This window comes from Saccostrea echinata, unplaced genomic scaffold (assembly GCF_033153115.1).
Source record: "Saccostrea echinata isolate AGI-Se365-2 ecotype Australia unplaced genomic scaffold, CSIRO_AGI_Sech_v1 ptg000009l, whole genome shotgun sequence".
Lineage (NCBI taxonomy): Eukaryota > Metazoa > Mollusca > Bivalvia > Ostreida > Ostreidae > Saccostrea > Saccostrea echinata.
Window position 1 is genome coordinate 51,997,735 of NW_026889758.1, and position 21,498 is coordinate 52,019,232.

The 21,498-nt window shown below is 31.4% G+C and overlaps 4 non-coding genes across 4 annotated transcripts; 1 reads left to right on the plus strand and 3 right to left on the minus strand.

The window, feature by feature from the left end:
* Positions 1–7,273: 7,273 nt before the first annotated feature.
* Positions 7,274–7,346, minus strand: Trnaf-gaa (transfer RNA phenylalanine (anticodon GAA)). Its single transcript has one exon. It is a non-coding gene; the product is annotated as a tRNA-Phe (tRNA).
* Positions 7,347–8,895: 1,549 nt separating this feature from the next.
* Positions 8,896–8,968, minus strand: Trnaf-gaa (transfer RNA phenylalanine (anticodon GAA)). Its single transcript has one exon. It is a non-coding gene; the product is annotated as a tRNA-Phe (tRNA).
* A 2,239-nt stretch (positions 8,969–11,207) lies between these two features.
* Positions 11,208–11,280, minus strand: Trnaf-gaa (transfer RNA phenylalanine (anticodon GAA)). Its single transcript has one exon. It is a non-coding gene; the product is annotated as a tRNA-Phe (tRNA).
* Positions 11,281–15,360: 4,080 nt separating this feature from the next.
* Positions 15,361–15,433, plus strand: Trnaa-agc (transfer RNA alanine (anticodon AGC)). Its single transcript has one exon. It is a non-coding gene; the product is annotated as a tRNA-Ala (tRNA).
* The last annotated feature ends 6,065 nt before the right edge of the window (positions 15,434–21,498 follow it).

Consider the following 21,498-nt stretch of genomic DNA (forward strand, 5'->3'; position numbering starts at 1 on the left):
AATTTTACATAAGGAATATGTTTCTTTTTTTATTTCAACTTCCTGTGAGTTTAAAAATATTTTATTGAATAAATTCAGTGAGGATGGGGAAACAGACAACGCCTATTGATACTCTATCCTCGTATAGTAGGTCAAGAATTAGACAAACAGTGATACTGGTCAATCATAACAGTTCACAATCAAGCATCACTTATGAAGGTTATAGCATAAAAGGTATTAGGATGATGACTCCTTGTCGTTTATTTTCATAATAAAGTCGTAACACTTACTATTTTCCTCCCAAGTTGATACAAATTTAAATCAGAAGTCTCTTATGAGACTGTAGCTTTACTGGTTTGAACTTTATAAGAAGAAAGTAGATCCTGGAACGGAAAACACGCTTTTTTTAAAAAAAAAAAAATAAAATTAATTTCTCAGAGTTAAGAATCTTGATCTGTACCATCTTTAATTAAATCAGAAAAAAGCTGTAGAAACATTTAATCTATTTTCATTACAACACCGTTCGTCAATATTAAAACCTGTTCTAAAAACTGTGGATTTCAGAGTAGCCTCCCTGTGTGCCTAGTTACATTGAAATCGAACGAAAACTATATGAGTAGTGGCATTTTGAAAGAATTCCACAGAGGTTCAATTCTTTATATATTAAACTATTGAATACCGTTCGTCGAAACCAAAATCTATACAAATATTCATGCATCCTGGTATCGTCTACTTGGTTGCAAAGTCTTACTGAAAACGAGCAAAAAAATAAATAAATAAATAAAAAAAAATAAATAAATAAAAATGGAGGGGTAGCGTTTTGAATGAATTTCTCAGGAATTCCAATTTTTAGTAACCATGGCTTCACCAAAATTAAAAACAAAAGATAAATTGAATTATTTACATTATTTCAATGAAGTCTACTTGAACCAAAACTGTAGGAGGAGTAGAGTTTTGTAAAATTAAATTACAAGCTTACAACAGGCACTTTACAACCGCATAGAATTTCAGTATTTGATAACTATAGCTATAGAGTAAAACATGAAGAATATTATAACATTCTAAATCGTCGAAGTCAGTTATCATTCTACATAATGAACAATGTTAAATACCAATAAGTAAATTTTCGGACTGATATTACCGTCAGAACGTACAGAAAAAAGCTTACAAATTAAAATGATAAAGTGTATTGTAATAAAAAAAATTTCAATAGGAACACGTTAATACTTTATTCAAATAAATTGCTATATGTATTTTAAGACCTTAAAGTTTTGATGATAATCAGACAGAGAGAGGTCAAATAAATATACATACATAAGGATATACTGTCACCATTAGTTTGTCAAATCCATGATAATACATTCCTATTAAAGTATAATTTACCTAATTATTATCAGCACTATTTAACAAATAAAATAATTGAAATTCTCTTAACAATGCATTTTGATTTGAATCTGTTTTTTAAACTCTTTTTTTGAGAACAGGGAGATGGTGTGGCACCCCACTAAATGAAAGAATATGTTTACTATGTAACAATGGAAAAATAGGTGATGAATACCACTACATTTTAGAATGTACAGCTTTTTCAGAAATTAGGAAAGAATTTTTACATAGTAGTTACTGCAGTAGACCAAATGTTGTAAAGTTCTATGAACTCATGGCAAATTCAAATGTTAAATCTTTAAGAAAACTTTGTACATTTATTTCAAAAATCTTCCAGACTGTCTGTTCCCCTTAATTGTCCTCCTTCTTTTCTTTTTCTTTGCATTGAATACATACATACTGTTAATACTATATGTCTTTTCTTTTACATGCAGTTGTAAAATATTTATTTATGTATATATATGTTGTACGTACCTCTGACGATTTAATAGATATGATTTATACTTTATGTACCTCATGTATCATTTTGTATGGTTTGAGTGAATAAACTGATTGATTGATTGATTGAGAATAAGGGATTACAATTTTAAGAGAAATCTGTAAAAAGTATGTAATGACTATAGTACATTGAAATAGTTTCAAATAATAAAAGAAGCCTATAAGGAATTTATAGTAACACAGACTAGATAGTTACAGAAAGAAAAACAGTATTTTAAATCGTTTAAAGCATACCTATTAAAATTTTTGGAAAAAATTGAAGAACAAGAATCTGCATATAATTGAGATCTCAAATTACGATGCACTCTTATTCATTAAAGGGGCAGGTTTTATGATAGTACAGAAAATAGTTACTCTCACAAAGGGTACATGTATATTGCTAGATATTTAAGATCAATTTCAGTCCCAGTAAAGGAATATTGAGAATAAACTTTAAAAAATAAGAATACAACAACTTTGAAAGAAAAGTTTTATTTTGTTGATTTGATATACTGAGTCAAATCAGTTGTATGCAAAAGGCCTGTAGAAACCGGAGACTTGCGTTCCCAATTTATTTTTCAAACATATTATATACAATAGAAAACAAAGTAATTTACTGTTGAGCCACCAAAATGATTACGTTTCTTTCTTTTGCTTCTTGTTTTGATTTTTTTTTATTTGGGGAGAGGGGAGGGGTATAGTTTTTAAATCCTTGTTGAAGAATTTCTTATTTCTCTAGATCTTCAGCTGTGCCTCCAACTAAAATCGATACAGGTCTACGGGTCTGCACATTGAGGGGTGGGAGTTGCATGGTTCAGCCTTGAAGGAATTCATTAAATTATATATAAGGAACAAAAATTCAGAATTCAGCCTTTCAATCTGGCATTTATAAGATTGCAGTCTGAAAAAAGTTATAAAAGTCAGTACTTATGGGATTTCGGTCACCATATTTGCACTTTTTATATGGCATCTGGCCTAAAAAAGAACGACAGCCCAATGCCAGAACAAAAAAAGCTTTTTAAAAAAGCAATAACCAAGTCATTTTGAACCTGATTTATGACAAGTGTCACATCGTACGCGTGTGTCTCTAAGGTTTGACTTCTATAACGCTTGAAGCTCTCTGGGATTCAATTACGTAATAATTAATTGATTTATTCCTTAAAAAGAAAATGTTCAGAGAACAAAACAACATTTGCATCAGAAAAGACAATAACATTACACACAAACTTTAGTTTCGTGTGTCATATATTGAACTTGAAAGCCTGTTTGCGTTTTCAAAATTTCTGAATAAATGATGTAATCAAGGACCTGTTTTGTTTATAAACTAAGACGTAAAAAAACCATAGGAAATAAATAACTACTATACAATACTGAAAATTAAATCAAAAATTCATTTAATGATATTCACGATATAATGTAGGCCATGATCTTTAATAAATTACCCCTTCCCCCTTTTTTCGCCGCGATTAAAACACTTTACAGGTAATAACTGTAACGCGGAAAGGATTAACACACCGCCGAGGGGACGCGGTCTAATACGGGATCCGCATTGCCTGTACTGTAGGTGGTACATTGAAATCACCTTTCTATCTTAATAAATTGCGTACTTTACTCAAACAACCTAGTCACTTCCTCAAATTATCAACAAAAAAAAGTATTCTCATCCCCGAAATAGAAGGTTTGTATTCTTCAAATTCAATAATGAGGACGTAGGACAGGCACACAGACAGATCTAGATGTTTCTGGTTGTGCAATCAAGTGTAACATGTTAGTAATGAACACAGACGAAATTTCTCCCCACTTTCCATTTTATTCCCAGTTGTACTTCAGAATCTCATAATCATTTGGCACTTCATATAATTATAAAGATAATTTACACGCCGTTTTAATGTACTACACTTAGATAACCTAAAGTTAATTTCCACGTCAAATAAAGGCTGCGAGAAAATAAATCCTCTCCCATGTGGTGACATAACCAAATCATGAGCTGCTAATTTGCTACTGTTGAAATCTTCTTAGGAATTTCTCCTTGAAAACCAGCTTTGCAATGAAACTAAACCTGTATGTTTTCCTATTCTATAACATTGTTGTTAAGTTTGTAAAGCTGACCAAAAATTTTGTTAAAATCAAGATGACTGTTGATCATTATGGTCTTCAAAAGAGAGACATCTTTGCTTTTGAAATGACTTGGTTCCTTGTAACAAAATTGAAGTATCCAAATCAAAATTAAAAAAAAAGAATTCTGAGTTTATTTTTCTTTACTGCTAACTGAAGAAAAAATGTTATATCTACCTAACTACATGTACTTAGTTTTTTTTTTTGGCGGGGGGGGGGGGATGAAAAGATGTCCACATATATATGTAAAATCAAAAGGTCAAAGTTATACTAACTATTTTAAAATTACACAACACTGTAAATTTTCTAAATACTATACAAGAAATTTACAATAATTAAACTTAAACAAATTATTTTTTTTAAAAATAACAATTTGGTTCATAATAATGCAATTATGGTTAATTTAATTGATGAATAACCCTACCTGTTAAATTATTAAAAATGAGATTAAAATTTGTGATATGTTCAGACTTTAGAGCGATATATGATATAGCAAAAACATTTGCTCATTTTTGTTCCCTTTGGCTTGGAGCATGACAAAATCATTATCTGTCATCCGAGGAATCACACTTTCATCCCCCCCCCCCCCAGATCGCCCTTTGGCGACCTATGTATGTATCTCTCGAAAACTTATTATGGTTTCAGTCTGTTTTTATTTCATTAATTAATTAAAAATTAACATTCTTGCAATGAATGTAAAAAAAAAGGGGGGGGGAACAACCAACCAACCAAACAAACAAAAACATGTGCATCGAAGCCTTTTGATGTAAACTAAGAAAGATAACTAGAATGTACTGTTTCTAGTAAACAAATCACGGAGTTGTCATTTAATGAAATTTTCGATCTAAATTTTCATCACATTATCTTTTAATTTTATGCTACAATTCACTAAGTACAGAGAGTTTTACTGATAAAAAGAACAAATTCAAATGTGCATAGTGTGAAGATGGTTTTTCTGATTAAAAAAAAAGTCCAGTGTTAATCGTTTGAAATATATTTCAAATTTCTTCTTCAGAACTATATTCTACCTACCTAGGCACATCGTATTCATAATTAAAAGATGAGATAATGAAAAAAAAAAATTTGGGCGGGTCACTTTAAAAAGAAAATTCATGACTACAGTTATACCTCCTTTGTACACGCATGAATAAGTTCTTTCTGACAGATTTTTCTGTATGCAATATGAATACTTTAGCGATATTGCAGAGTTCATCTAATCAATAAAATAAAATCTGTCATAAAGGACATACCAAAAATCTTTGTGTATTGGCACACTTAGAAAATAAATAACGAGAGAGCGGGAGAGTAATGCAATTCCAGTCAAAGTTTTATTGATAAACATATCATTTCACGGACCAAATCGTGTTATAAATCGTCTGTGTAATAAGTTCTTATTCCTTTTATTAAGCTTCTATTGCTTGGGTCATTTCGAAGTCAGTTTCAGTCTACCAAATGTTGCTGACCTGTTACATGTAACACTGTAACAAAAGCTAATTGGATGACCTATCACATTGCAGTTTTCGATTTATGATGAACATGCGCAGTAGGGCAATTAGAAACTTACCACCACCCAGTCGAAACTTGTGTTGGGCTAATCATTTTTTTTTCCACCAAAAAAAAAAAAAAAAACAGATAATTAAAAAAAAAAAGTTCTAAAACGATACGATGAGGGGGGGGGGGATATTTACATACAACACAGAAGGGCGGGACTAGAGAATTGTTTATCTTTCGTGCTTTCTGATTTCTTTTTCACTTTCTTTTTTTTAAAGTCTTATCATCGTCGCAAGCCACGGGTTTTGTGTCCATTCTATTTCCACAAACCCGTGGCTGCCTCCTACCAAATTCTCTCGTTCTCGCGACTGAATCATTGAATATTTATTAAGTGACGTCAGATTTACCTTGACCAATGAAATCACTCTGTAGCAATTTATGGTACATGTACGCTTAAATGGCGGCGCCCATAATGAAATAATGTTTGCTATGCGTGGCAGATTTATTGAAAAAAATACGATAGATCCTGAAGAACAGATGTGAGTAACGTATATTCTAAAATACTTACAAGGTTTTACATTAAAATACAGGGTTTCGAATGTAGACGTTGTGTGAGAACGCTGAAAAGCGTTACTCGTTAAGAAAGGAAATTCGAACCGAAGTTGATGTACAGCTCGTGGTTATGGTTACATCCAAATACAAGATAGACTGATCATTTTCATTGGTTCTGACTTGAAGCGTCAGATGTTTATCCATTGGTTGAATGTATGTTATAAATATTCATGAGAACGAGAGAAAGGAGATGGGTGAACATGACGAGCGATAAGCCTATAGTGTGACAAACATGAAGATGAAAAATTGAATTTCTATTATATCAAAATTTTCCTTGATATTTCGTCTAACATTAAAATATACTTTATGTAAAATCTCTACAATTTGCAAAAATCCCTCAAAGTTTGAAATTATTTGCCTGTGAAATATAAGACACACACTAAAGCGGGCAAAAAGATTCATTTTCGCATACTATAACACTATTTTTCGATATGAGTGGGTCTTCGCTCCACCTTTTTGAAAGTTAATCCTCAAAGTTTGCATAAAAATATACATTTTTTGCTTACCAAAAATATGGAGCAATGACCCACTATACCTTAAAAATATACTTTTATGACATAACGTTCGCATCTTTTCAAGAAATACTTGAAGTCCATTAAGTCAAGGGTCATATCACAAACATGATTTAAATGCCACTGTTCGTCAGGACTTGTGTAGCCTAGTGGTTAGCGTGCTAGTCTCGAAAGAAAATGATTCTCAGGATTTTTATTGCTAGGGTTCGAACCCCACGAATACCACATTAATTTTTTTAATAAAAGAATAAATTTTGCCGAGAAAATTTTCCTCAGAAAAGTTTTTTTTATCACAATTACATAAATTTCAATAATGAGAACTTTACTCTAAATATTAAATTCACAAATTGAACATGATTTTTATATTTCTGAAGCTATAGGCTTTCTGCACCCTATATGTTCGCCCATCTCCTTTGAAGGAGACAGCCGCTGGTTTGTGGAAATAGAATGGACACAAAACCCGTGGCTTGCGACGATGAAGTCTTATTTGCAAATAAAACAATTTTTACATTTACTCTGGAAAAATAGGGGGAAAAATACAAAAATAATTAAGAGCTAATATCAATCTTTCCATTCTGAAACCATACTTCAAAAGAGATGTCTTAAAGATTCATAAAGTAAAAATTTTGTTGTACCATTCCTCCTTAAAAGAACAGTTTACGATTTAAAAAAAAATGTTGGCTGTCAGCCGCCGGAATGTTCCGTGCCGGAACCCGGGATTGAACCGGGGGCCTTTAGATCTTCAGTCTAACGCTCTCCCAACTGAGCTATTCCGGCTGACGAGTACTTACGAAAGTACTTATTCTCCGACTGTTACATCAATTTAGTAAAATATGTGTTAACGTTAAATCCAGAATCTAAAAATTTTATTTTTGTACAGGCCTTTTTGCGGTTCTTTGGGATAGCTTAAAGATATGTTTGTACTCAACAACGACGAACGATATTCATTTACCTTTAACCTGATAAGTGTTAAATACCTGCAAGTTATATGTCATTTATTAAAAGTATAAGGCAATCGAAATAAATGTAATATGTAGACGTAGTTTATTTTTGTTTAATAAGTGGTAAGAAAAAGTAAAAAATATACATACATGTATATAGGATTCATTTTCTTTTTTCGTATAGAAAAAAAATTCATTAATTGTAAGGAAAATGATTTGTGTACATTCAGATTAGATCTAGTCTAGTATTGAAAAAAAGTTGTTGTTTTTTATATTTCTAAACTGAGCATTCACTCCTCCATTTCTTAGGAAATTAGAAAATACTAAACCCTTATATAGGCCCGTATAGAAACCAGGCGGGGTGGAGGTTGGGTGACGTGTATCTCTCCCCCCCCCCCCCATTTGATTTTGAAATATATACTCATTAAAATCATACTTCTTGGATCCCCGCCGTTTAAACTCTTACGCAGAGTGTATACGGCGCAGATCTAACGCAGTACTTGTCTGATTTTAATTGGATTGAGTATTTACTATATATCGAATAATCGTATTCATGATTAAAAGATAAAATAATAAAAAAAAGAAGAAAAATAGGGCGGGTCATTTTAAAAATAAAATTCATGACTACCGTTATACTCACCTCCCTTCTCTGTGTCTACATAAACATGTACATGTGTCATATTGTAATTTTTGAATTTACCGGGTTGTAGTAAATACAAAATTACAATTGTAATTTTTAAAATACTAGAAAAGAGAGAGAGAGAGAGAGAGAGAGAGAGAGAGAAATGCAATTCCTTTCAAAGATTTATTAATAAACTTCATTTCACGGACCAAATCGTGTTATAAACATTCTCGCATTTCATTTCGAAGTCAGTTTCAGTCTATCAGATGCTGCTGACCTGTTAACACTGTAATAAAAGCTGATTGGATGACCTATCACATTGCAGTTTTCGATTTATAATGAACATGCGCAATAGGGCAATTAGAAACTTAACACGGCCCAGTCGAAACTTGTGTCGGGCTATTCAAATATTTCCACCAAAAGAAAATTACGATTAGGGGAGGATATTTACATACAACACAGAAGGGCGGGACTAGAGAATTGTTTATCTTTCGTGCTTTCTGATTTCTTTTTCACTTTCTTTTTTTTTTAAAAGTCTTATTTGCAAATAAAACATTTTTTTTTTTACATTTTCTCTGGAAAAATAGGGTGAAAAAATACAAAAATAATTAAGAGCTAATATCAATCTTTCCATTCTGAAACCATACTTCAAAAGAGATGTCTTAAAGATTCATAAAGTAAAAATTTTGTTGTACCATTCCTCCTTAAAAGAACAGTTTACGATTTAAAAAAAATGTTGGCTGTCAGCCGCCGGAATGTTCCGTGCCGGAACCCGGGATTGAACCGGGGGCCTTTAGATCTTCAGTCTAACGCTCTCCCAACTGAGCTATTCCGGCTGACGAGTACTTACGAAAGTACTTATTCTCCGACTGTTACATCAATTTAGTAAAATATGTGTTAACGTTAAATCCAGAATCTAAAAATTTTATTTTTGTACAGGCCTTTTTGCGGTTCTTTGGGATAGCTTAAAGATATGTTTGTACTCAACAACGACGAACGATATTCATTTACCTTTAACCTGATTAGTGTTAAATACCTGCAAGTTATACGTCATTTATTAAAAGTAAGGCAATCGAAATAAATGTAATATGTAGACGTAGTTTATTTTTGTTAAATAAGTGTAAGTAAAGGTAAAAAAAAATATACATACATGTACATAGGATTTTTTTTTCGTTCAGAAATTTTTTTTTAAATATAATTGTAAGGAAAACGATTTGTGTACATTCAGATTTGTTTACATTCAAATTAGATCTTTTCTAGTATTTTTTTTAAAGTTTCTTTTTCATATTTCTAAACTGAGCATTCACTCCTCCATTTCTTAAAAAAATAGAAAATACAAAGCCCTAATATAGGTCCGTATAGAAACCAGGCGGGGATGGGGGTTGGAGTGACATGTACTCCTTACCCCCATTTGATTTTGAATTATATGCTCATTTAAATTAGACTTCTTAGATCCGCGCCGTTTACACTCTTAAGCAGATCTAAGGAGTCTGATTTAAATTAGATTGAATATATACTATATAATGAAAAATCGTATTCATGATTAAAAGATTAGATAATGGAAAAAAAGAAGAAAAATAGGGTGGGTCATTTTAAAAAGAAAATTCATGACTACCGTTCATCTTCGCTAGCCAAGGATTTCTGATTCGCTACTCTCCTCATAAGCCCTTGGCATACGGTGTTAAAAAAAGTTGGGATTTTTTTCTCAAGTTGTGATTGGAGTTGATCGACATCGTTCGACCAATCAGCAATTGTTTTTTGTAAATGACGATATTTGTGTTCGGGATATATCTTGACTCTTTAATATCGGTAATGTAAAACGCAAGTAAACAATGATCCGTAAGATAACATGCCATTCTATGAATAGCTATATGGTGTCATCCGTGCAAAATATGTAATTAAGAATCTATACTGAAGATGTAGATTTGCATTTTTACATGTTTAGATAACAAATTAACATAACTCGATACCTTCTTGTTAATTATTCTTTAAAAACAATTTTTTTTTAAATACGCTTTTTATTTCTGTCGATGACGCAATCTGTGCGTACCTGGTAAGAATCATGATCACGTGACAAAAACAATCCCGTCTTTTGTCAGCACCGTATGCCAAGGGTTTATGAGGAGAGTAGCGTATCAGAAACCCTTGGCTAGCGAAGATGGGAGAGTAGCATATCAGAAACCCTTGGCTAGCGAAGATGGACTACCGTTATGCGCACATCCCTTCTCTGTGTCTACATACAAATGTACATGTATAAGTCCTTTCTGACAGATTTTACTGTATGCAATATGAATACTTAAACTATATTGCAGAGTTCGTCTAATCAATAAAATAAAATCTGTCCTTAAGGTCATACCAAAGATCTTTGTGTATTGGCACACGTGGAAAATGTTTTATGACCGGTATCATTAACGAGAGAGAGAGAGAGAGAGAGAGAGAGAGAGAGAGAGAGTAATGCAATTTCCTGTCAAAGTTTTATTGATAAACATCATTTCACGGACCAAATCGTGTTATAACCCGTCTATGTAATAAGTTCTTATTCCATGCTCGCATTTCATTTCGAAGTCAGATGTTGCTGAAATAAAAGCTGGTTGGACGACCTATCACATTGCAGTTTCATTTATGATGTGCATGCGCAGTAGGGCAATTATAAACTTAACACCACCCATTCGAAACTTGTGTTGGGATATTCATTTTTGCTCTCCACCAAAAGACAGATAATTTTTAAAAAAAGGTTTAAAAGTGATACGATTAGGGGAGGATATTTACATACAACACAGAAGGGCGGGACTAGAGAATTGTTTATCTTTCGTGCTTTCTGATTTCTTTTTCACTTTTTTTTTTAAAGTCTTATTTGCAAATAAAACAATTTTTACATTTACTCTGGAAAGATAGGAGGGAAAAAATCATACAAAAATAATTAAGAGCTAATATCAATCTTTCCATTCTGAAACCATACTTCAAAAGAGATGTCTTAAAGATTCATAAAGTAAAAATTCTGTTGTACCATTCCTCCTTAAAAAAAAGTTTACGATTTAAAAAAAAATGTTGGCTGTCAGCCGCCGGAATGTTCCGTGCCGGAACCCGGGATTGAACCGGGGGCCTTTAGATCTTCAGTCTAACGCTCTCCCAACTGAGCTATTCCGGCTGACGAGTACTTACGAAAGTACTTATTCTCCGACTGTTACAGATTAAGTATCTATATATGTAAAACTTTAAATCCATAATATATTTTCAGTGTATATATTTTTGTACATGACATTTTAAGGCTCTGTGGGCGTAGATTGAATTTTCATTTACATGTAAATTAAAATACCTTTACAACTACTACGGAAATATTGATTTCAACCTTTAGCAAGGTCATATAAATTTTAAGAGCCATTCTCTGTAATGACTTTAACTTTTATATAGGAGCTGTGGCACGCATAGTCTCAGAATTTCTCCAAACTCTCTATGATAAAAGTCTTTGATACCGTAAACTCAAATCAGGCAAAAATTGGTTTCTACGTGTCATGGTTACCATAGCAACATGTCCTAAAGTTTGAAAAATGGCATTTTTTAACATGTTCAGAATCCCACAGTTAACGTTTGCAGCAAAGCAAACAAGTGGCAATGACTATTTCTGAAAGTTGAAGGCCTTATGTCTTAAATGCATGATAAACATGTTTGGTAAATCATCTATTACATACGTTACTATGGAAACAAAGTATTCAAAAGTAATAATTTTGTTCATTTAATTTTATAAAGTCATACACTTAAGAATAAAAAATATTATAGGTTGAAATGCAAGCAAATAATAGACAAGAGATCATTGTAACATATACCAAGGACGAAATATGATATTTCTCATAGGTTGGCAATGGTTGCCATGGTTTTAATACCACAAAGTTATTTTAAATTTACTTTCTTAGTGTTTTAATCTTATCCTATCTTTTTAAAAAGCATATTTCTATATAACTGATGATCAATTTTTAAAGGAGCTGGTGTGACCCTAATTTTCACATTTCAAAAAATTCAAATTCAGTTCTTGAAATAGAGCGTTGCTATGGAAATTATCGGAAAAAATATGCATAAAAATCTGAAAAATATTTTGTTTCCTTGGATACGTACCCTTGTATGTAGATTCCCAAAACTTTTACGATTTATGTATATGAACAACTAACCTGACTTTCAATTTTGACTACCAACCAATTTCTAACTGGATGCAAAAAGCTGGCACATAGGGTTTAATATTGATATAAAATTAACAAAATCGAACATTTTCCCTTCTTGGTAACCATAGCAACAGTGTTGTATTTTTCAAGAAACTTTATCAATATATGATATTCAACTTTAGTTCTACCAGATAAGTACTATTAAAGGTGAGTCAAATAATATGTTTCTTGATTAAAAGCTAAATAAATTCCTAAAGAAGCAAAAAAATATCACTTTAAACAACTGGTACGCTGTTTCCATGGTTACACTGCAAAGTAACAATTAATCCCAATATTTCTTATGTTGTTGGTGTTGCAAGGTCCTAAGGATGTATATGTGCCAGTCATGAATTTTATTGTTTTTCCTCAAGATAGTAGCATTAACCCAATCTTAGCAACAGATTTTGCATGGTAGCTCTGTGTTACCATAGCAACCATGAAAGTTATTTTTAGAATGATATTGCCAATACCTAATTACTTAAGGTCAAATATTTTTATTGTTTTTCTTTGGTTGTTGATTGAGTTTGATCATGTAACATCTATCATTAGTGAATATTGAGCACTTTTAAGCATTTTTCAGCATCTAAAATGTATTCCAAATGTACCCATGGTTACCACTTACTTAGAGATAAATTCTAAATAGTTTCTTTATAGCATAAGTGGCAACAAGGTGTCATGTTTTTGTGTGAATAGTTTGTTTGTTTTTCTTAGTCTTTATTAAGGCTTAATAAAGGTTTAAACTAGCTGAAAATCTCAATTTTTCCAACTTTTCTGGCTGTTACCATGGCAACCAAGACACATAGCAACGAAATTTTATTTGATATATGTTTCTGGTGTCAAGTTGTTGTAATAGGCAAAGTTTCATCAAAATCGGTGACCATGCGTGGCAAAGAAGTTTAAGTGGTTACAGAGAATCGCTATTAATAATGATAAATACTAAGACATATGTCTATGTTAACACATTTACTTACTACTACAAGATGTAAAAAATGCTATTGATAAAAAATGCCTATAGCATATGTATATAGCATATACATACATAGGATTCGTTTTTTTCGTACAGAAAAATCCTTTAATCGCAAGGAAAATGGTTTGTTTACCGTCATTCTGATTTGTTTACATTCAGATCTAGAGATAGATCTAGTCTATTTTATAAAAAAAGTGTTTGTTTTTTTCATAATTCTAATCCATTTCCTAAGAAATTAGGACATACTAAATCCTAATATAGGCCCGTATAGAAACCAACCGGGGTAGAGTTGGAGTGCACCCCCTTCCCCCCATTTAATTTTGAAATATATACTCAGTCTAATTAAAGATAAAATCAGACTTCTTAGATCCGCACCGTTTACACTCTTAGCAGAGTGTATACAGCACGGATCTAAAAAAAAGTCCGATTTTAATTAGATTGAGTATATACTATTCAGCAATAGAAATAATTAATTTACAGGTATGCCCCCCCCCCCCCCCGCAATGTTTTCTGATTTGAGACCTTTTTCTTCTTTCAAAGAATTATCCCCTTTAATCTTAATTTGATGAATAAATCATGCACCCCACTTCTGTTTTGAATTTGTAAGAGCTGAACTCAACGATCTTTTCAAAGTCTACGGGGGATCGGATTTAACACAGGACAGGCATGCCCGTTTTATGTAGTATGAAATGCTCATTGAAAGCCCGGTTGCTTAGCCACTCCCCAATTTTTTGTTACAGTGTGGTCAAACACTCCCATTAATGCATTTTAAACTCATCTTTAACAAGGTTGCAGCACTTTTCAGCACCGTTTGTCTGTCTATACATGCCTCCTTGCTTTTAATGAAGTTTTACTAAAATGCTGTCGTGCTGCAAGCCGGTATTGTTTGAGGCGGACCGTTTAAAAATGTAATTATTTCATGATTTCTAAGAAAATGAAAAAAAAAAACAAAACAATAATGTATATACTCTCTTATAAATCCCCTAAACTCTCTCATGCTAACCGAGCACTCTAACATTGGAGCTAATTTCCCTGGTGTAAATGATTTTTATATTAGGGTAGATAAGATTGCAAAATTTATCTTCAAGTGCTTGTGTTAAGTATGTCTCCTGGCAATTTTCACTTCCTTCTTGTCTTGACATTTAGATATACAAAGGATTTATTTGACTCTTGGGCACCTCTCTATACAGGGCGTCTTTCAATATTTTTTTTCTTTTAGCTTATCTATTCAGCATTTTCTCTACAGTTTATACAATATACCCAAAGACAATCTAAGCACTTAAACAATCAAGAGATACTTTTCGGAGATGTTTTGGGTGAACTCATATTTTTACTTATGAAAGGGAGCCATGGCATTAAAGATATTGTTGTAATAATGGAAATACATTTACATTAACTGAAATACATTTTGTAAGCCAACAATCCTCATTAATCCAGTGATAGTAAAGAGTGCCCGTAAAAATAATGTAGTATCTAAATGTATTCTGTATTTCAATTTCAGTATTATATATCGAATAGAAAAGTGTTTCGAAAGATATTTTCGATTACATTCGTGCTTAAAATTATGCCCAAACATCGTAGCCCTCGCAGGGTCATAAATAAAAAAAAAATGAATTTTTATATAATGAAAACTTTGTATAATTTTTCAAATATCTGTCCCAGTGAGGCTTGAAAAGAATATATTAAAAAATATCTTTCCCTGTTTTACTTAAAATAAGTATCTACTCTTTAACGTTAAAATGATCTTTTATTTGAAGAAATTGAAATCACTTTCACATAAAGATACTTTCTACAAAGTTTATTTAAAAATTGATCCCCTTTTTCCAACGATTTTATCGAAAAGTTCATAGAAAACAGATAGATGAACTAAAAAAATAATAAAAAAGAATTGATCAAAATGACTTTTCCTCGCGTTTTTAGCTACAATGTAAGGTTACTATACATGTATGTAATAATAAAACACAAGTCATTTAATCATTACTTCTTTTTGAAAATAATTATTTTGGCACAGTATAATTGTCATTTGGCATTTTGATTTGTTATGAGATTTCCGTATATTTGATGTAGTGGGGAATTAGCTCAAGTGGTAGAGCGCTCGCTTAGCATGTGAGAGGTACCGGGATCGATACCCGGATTCTCCAATTTTTTTTATGACAAGAGGTAAGTTTTTGAATTTATCTTATGTCAATTAAAAAGTTTGATACATATGCATGTGAAAAAAAAACACTAAAAATTCTCTCTATATCATGTATACGATAATTTATTTGTGATGTTATTTTTTTTCTTTATTTCTTTTGTTTATATATTTTATTTATCTTGAAGTAGAATATTCCTTTAAAATATTCATTTTTTTTGAGTAATATATTTTATTTATCTTATATTAGAATATCGGTTTGTCAATATTACTGAATATAATTTCATAAATATTCAACTCCATTGTATTTAATTTCAGAATCCTTAAAATTCCAAATGGCAGACTAGCTCTGAACAGAAGCGATGATTTCTGTTACTTTTAAATTTCAATTAATCACGATTTTTTTTTTGCATCGATGAATAAAATTTAAAAGTTGTAACAGTTTAAAAAAATAGTCATGAATAATCTAATAAATCTATTTAAGGGTATCTCTAGCTAATAGTATATACAACATATTAAATTTCAACCTTCATTGTAAGTGCTTAAACAATAAAAAAAAAAATACTGTTCGGAGATATTTTGGATGATTTTTTTTTATATTATGACCTATGAAAGAGAGTCAGATGATTAAAGATATTATGATAATGAAAACAAAAATAAATAACAGCTTGAATTAACCAACAATCCTCATTAATCTAAAGAATTTAAAGACTATGTGTAATGTATTATCTAAATGTATTATGTATTTCATTTTCAGTATTATATATCAAATAGAAAAGTATTTTGAAAGATTATATCAATTACACTCGTATTTGAAATTATGACCCATCATTTTAACCATCCCAGGGCCATGATTAAAAAAAAAAGAATATTGTTTACATAAGATTTTGCATGAATTTTCATATTTTTGGCCCAGTGGGTCTTGAAATATACAAAGAATTCTTCCGTATTTTACTTATAATAAGTTTTAATGATTTGCTGTGAGATTTTTCTGCTGTGGTGGGGAATTAGCTCAAGTGGTAGAGCGCTCGCTTAGCATGTGAGAGGAACCGGAATCGATACCCGGATTCTCCAAAATTTTTATGACAAGGGGGGAAATTGAATATGTGATTACCGGTAAGTTAATTGCCACAGTGGATAAAATATATTTTTTGAATTTAAATATTAACATTTTTCTATATCCAAAAAAAACTAAAAACTTGCACAACGTGGCAAATTTGTCAACTAACCATTTTTATTCTTTTAAAACGTTTGATACTTAAAAAATATCTCTAAAAATTCTCTCTATATCATATGCACAATTAATGATTTGTTACGGAAGACAACTCAACATAATATTTAATGCTTTCCATTAAAACAAAACACTTTATTTTATTTATTTTAGGGATGTCAAAATATTTATTTTCCTTAGTCGATTATTCGATTGCATTATTCGAACGATAGTCGAATATTCGGAACATTTTCTGAAAAAAAATATTTCAAACTTCACTGCTACATGACGTATTTATAACTCAAAAACCCTTTTACTTAAATATATTTAAAAAGTACCATCAAAAGTAATACAACGTAACGCGTGGATAGCAAGATTATATGAAATAAATTTAGAAACCTAATTCTCCGAAATGTATGATTTCAGCAGAAATCAGTAATCGGTCTGTACAGTCATGCAGTCAGTTTTTATTTTAGTAAGCATTAAAAAATTGACAGCCGATATTTTTTAAAGCTTATTTTGAAATAAATGGGGGTGGGGGGGGGGGTTTAACATCACACTTTTTACATGTCAGGTATTTGTGAAATTGTTAAACAGTTAGATACTGCTTATTCAATTATTCATTGCTCTGGCTATCAAAATTTCCTTAAACAGTTTAAAATGTAAGCGAATTGTTTTAATAATAATTGTAATAATTATCGAAGTGTCAAAACATGTCACAGCTATGGTTTGTTCCTTGCATTTGAGCAATCTTAAGATAACAAAAGATATAATTGGTACATGGTATACGTACATTTAATATTCTTACAAACAAAGCCCAGTATATTAGTAATTTATTACAAAAACAACACAGGCCGTTACTGGCAAATACTTCTCGCATTAGTGAAGCACTTATAAGTACATAACAGTATTTCTATACGTACAGGGAAAATCAACCGCTTTTTTGTTTAGAAAAATTATCTTATCGGCTGTCTCTGAGGAAAGACATTTTCTCAGTTTTGTGATGAGAATTCCATCTTGTTATTACTCATTAATTGCATTTATTGCTAGCGCTCGAGAGCGCTAGCAACTACGTTAGTCTATATTTCTGAAATACGCATGCTCGACTTCACGGTCTGGCATTCTGGGAAAACTACTGTAGATAGACTGTACGATAACAATTTTGTTTTGTCATACAAAAATAGAAATGATCCGATTTTACACTGGCCTTTCCTGTCTGATATGCGCGATATACATTTCGTAGATTAGAGACAGTCAATACCAGTCTAGATCCGGATTCTCAATTTTTTTTTAAAATTTATTGTCTTACCTACACATAAAAGTACAAGAAAAAATTTGGCCATATAATGCCAAGATTCTAAACATCTAGCTTTCCTTACAGTTTTACCATCTTAGTGGATAATTCCGGCAAGCTCGGAAAAAACAACAAATAAATTTTATTTTAATTCATATATTTTATTTATCTTATTTTAGAATATGTACATTGTATATACCGCGGTTTGTCAGACTTACTGAATATAATTTCGTAAACATTGAATTTCATTTTATTTAATTTTATAGTATTTTTAACTGCGTACAATTGAACAATTTAAATGTCATACTTATTCTGGGCAGAAGCAATGATTCCTTTTATTTTCAATTTTAATAAATCATGATTTTGTTAACTATTTATTATCGATGAATAAAAGTTTAAACGTGTTTTTTTTTTTAAAAAAAGCCATTAATAATCAGATATGAATGTAAAAGACAAAGATAACGAATATTGATCATAAATCCAGAAAAGAATGCTTATCGTTAACAGGACAAAAACACCTCTCCCCCTTCTCAAACATTGAAATGTTCAATTTTGTTTATTTTGACAAAAATATTATCAAGATGTCTTTTTTCTTACAAAGTATTTTGCCGCTACATACACGTAGTTCCCAAAGGTGTACACAGGTTAAAATCAGATAAAATGAGTGAGCTTAAAAAATAATAATAGGTTGAAAATATGTCTGAATGATATGGGTTTAACACAGACGTTCAGAGATATAAGGAAAGAAAGACATTCATTCTGCCATTCGAAATAACAATTCAAGTCCGGTAATAAATAATTGCATGCAGAAGTTGTCTGATTTATTGTCATCTAAAGGAACAATTATCACTGTATAATGTATAAGCACCCACATAACAGCTTTGGTAACCAGCGAAATGTCTTACAAACAACATCTGTCCGTGTGTATAAGTGTATAACAGCTGGTGATAATTATACCTCTACATGTATTTTGCTGTATTTCATTATCATTAACTATTTTTCTAAATAATGAATATGATTTTCTGTTTTGACGATTGTAGTATTTTTTAAAGGATGGCAATTTGTAACCGATTACTCGGTCGGAATAATGGTAATCGGTTAGTCGAAAATAAAATTTAAAAATGTGTAAATTCGAACGCAAGTTTCTTAAAATTCATTTTTTTTTTTATAAAGAAACCACTGCAGAAATAATGATAATTTAGCGTTTTCACAGATTTGGAGGTAATCACGGCTCTTCGGATTGAGATCGTGGGGATAATTGGTCAGTTTGTAAAGTGTTACTTTCTGTTTGAACAACACTGTAGTTACCCTGACTGTCTAGTAATGCTTCGATGATAATAATTAAATCACCGTTGAGAACAACGTATGTGTATCTTTTGCAGTTATCTATCAAATTATGTCAATAAACAAACATTGTAATTTAAGTGATATCCAGACTTCGTTCTGATTATTGTGACAGTGCAGAATGAGCTCGTGTGTCATCAACAATGAAAGAGTATCAAAGACCGATTTCTCAGGCATGTTTAATGCTTTTCTTACTTTTTTTTTCTTTTCTGTTGAGAAATTAAGATACATATACATGTGATTTTCTGCTAAGATAAACAGAATGGTTCTTACTTCTCTCATCGTTTTAGCCTTCTTGTGTATATGAATTAATGTAGCTATTTGAAAACAAAATGTCCAAAAATGTGTATTTTGAAACAGTTAACTGGTTAGCAATTCTGTATTCGATTGCCATCCCCAGTTTTTTCTCTTTTTTTCTCTCTACTGAAGTTCATCTTTTCTTTTCCCATATACTGCACATCTATCGTAATTTTGTAATGCATCTAAATTTGAAAAATATGGATGAAAATTAAATGTAAATGACAATGGGACAAATATTAAAATTTGGACTTATCATTAATCATTGGATGACTGATATCAATTTAAAATACAGAATTTCATTATTCAAAGTTTTCAGAATGAATATAACTATTTTATCTCTTTTGAGTAACAGTAAACCCATTCCTTCATTTAAAATGCAATTTATAAATTTCAAGAACAGCAAAAAGTACCCAAAGATAAATAAAATTTGTTGAACACATAGATACTTAAATATCACTGGAATGCTTTACAATAACAACCCAATATCTGTTAAACTGGCACTGATGATGCAAAGCTATTGTAAAAACAAAATTGAAAAAAAAAAAAAAAAACTAGTCAGAAAAAAGAAAAAGAGAAGAGAGTTTTCTGAGGATATATTCTTAAGAATATGCTACATGCTCACTGAAGCAATATTTGTCTTGGTCTCAAATTTCAATAACTGGGAAAAGGCCAATCCACACTCTGCAAAAGTTGTCCCCTTTTGTGGGGTCAACCAAAACATCAGAAGAGAAAGAACCGACATTTTTCTTCTTAATGCTACCAAACATTTGGGCGTGCTCCTATTAAATCACTCTGTTCCATTTTTTCCCTTTTAATGTGTGGATAGCCCCATCCTCGGGCAATCAATGTACAAGATGCCAAGATTTGATTTTTTCTAGTCAAATGACAAAATTACAAACCAGAAAACTACAAAGGCTACTGTGAGGATTCCCCCAAGATGGCGGCCAAGGGACATAACCTTTGAAAAGTGTGGATTCAACTATTAACTCAAGAGTTGGACTAATCAATTAAAATGTGAAAGGTCTTGGCATCAAAACCTGAATCCTAAATGTATGACTTTGAATTCAAATTCTAAAAGAGAACACATCATCACTTGTTGGATCTTTTGGCCTAGTAAATAATTATCAGATGACTAATATAGAAAAGACGACGTAAGTGTCTGAAAAAAGATTTCCCCGTAATCATGGATACTGTATAGCCGTCACATTTACTTCATATTTTGTATATGGATACTGGTTTTAAGAAGCTTCAAACACAATCCTTTGAAACTTCAAGGAAAGGGAATCTCAGGACATATGAACAAAGCACTGAACAGCCTATCGTTTATTTTTCAGTTTATTGTCTTGCTGAACATAGAATCTAGAAGAAAGCATGGTCATAAATATAATAGTTTTAGGCCAAAGTCATCTTCCAACTTTTGAATTTATCTGCTAAATTGATTGTAAATAAAAAAAATATTACACAACAGCTATTCCCTATTCGACACTCGTTCTAAGAAAACCAAATCACAAAGAATAAATTAAGAAATAAGAGGATCAGATGTTGGATGGAATCTGTGCAGTACTTAGGATCTCTTTATTTACTGCACCAGTAGTGGTAAACAAAACATAAATGTCACTGAATCGGCACCAGTGTCTGTAAATAAAATATAAATACCACCCAATCAGAACCAGAGTCTGTAAACAGAAGACAAATATAACAGAATCAGCACCAGTATCTGTATAGAAAACTTAAACACTAACGAATCAGAACCATTGTCTGTAACCAAAACATAAATGCCACCGAATCAGCACAGTATTTGTAAACAAAACATAAATATCACTAAATCAGAACCAGTGTCTGTAAATAAAATATAAATGGCTCTGGTTCAGCACTGGTGTCTATAAACAAAATAACTGATTGTTTGAATTTCATTGAATTAGTC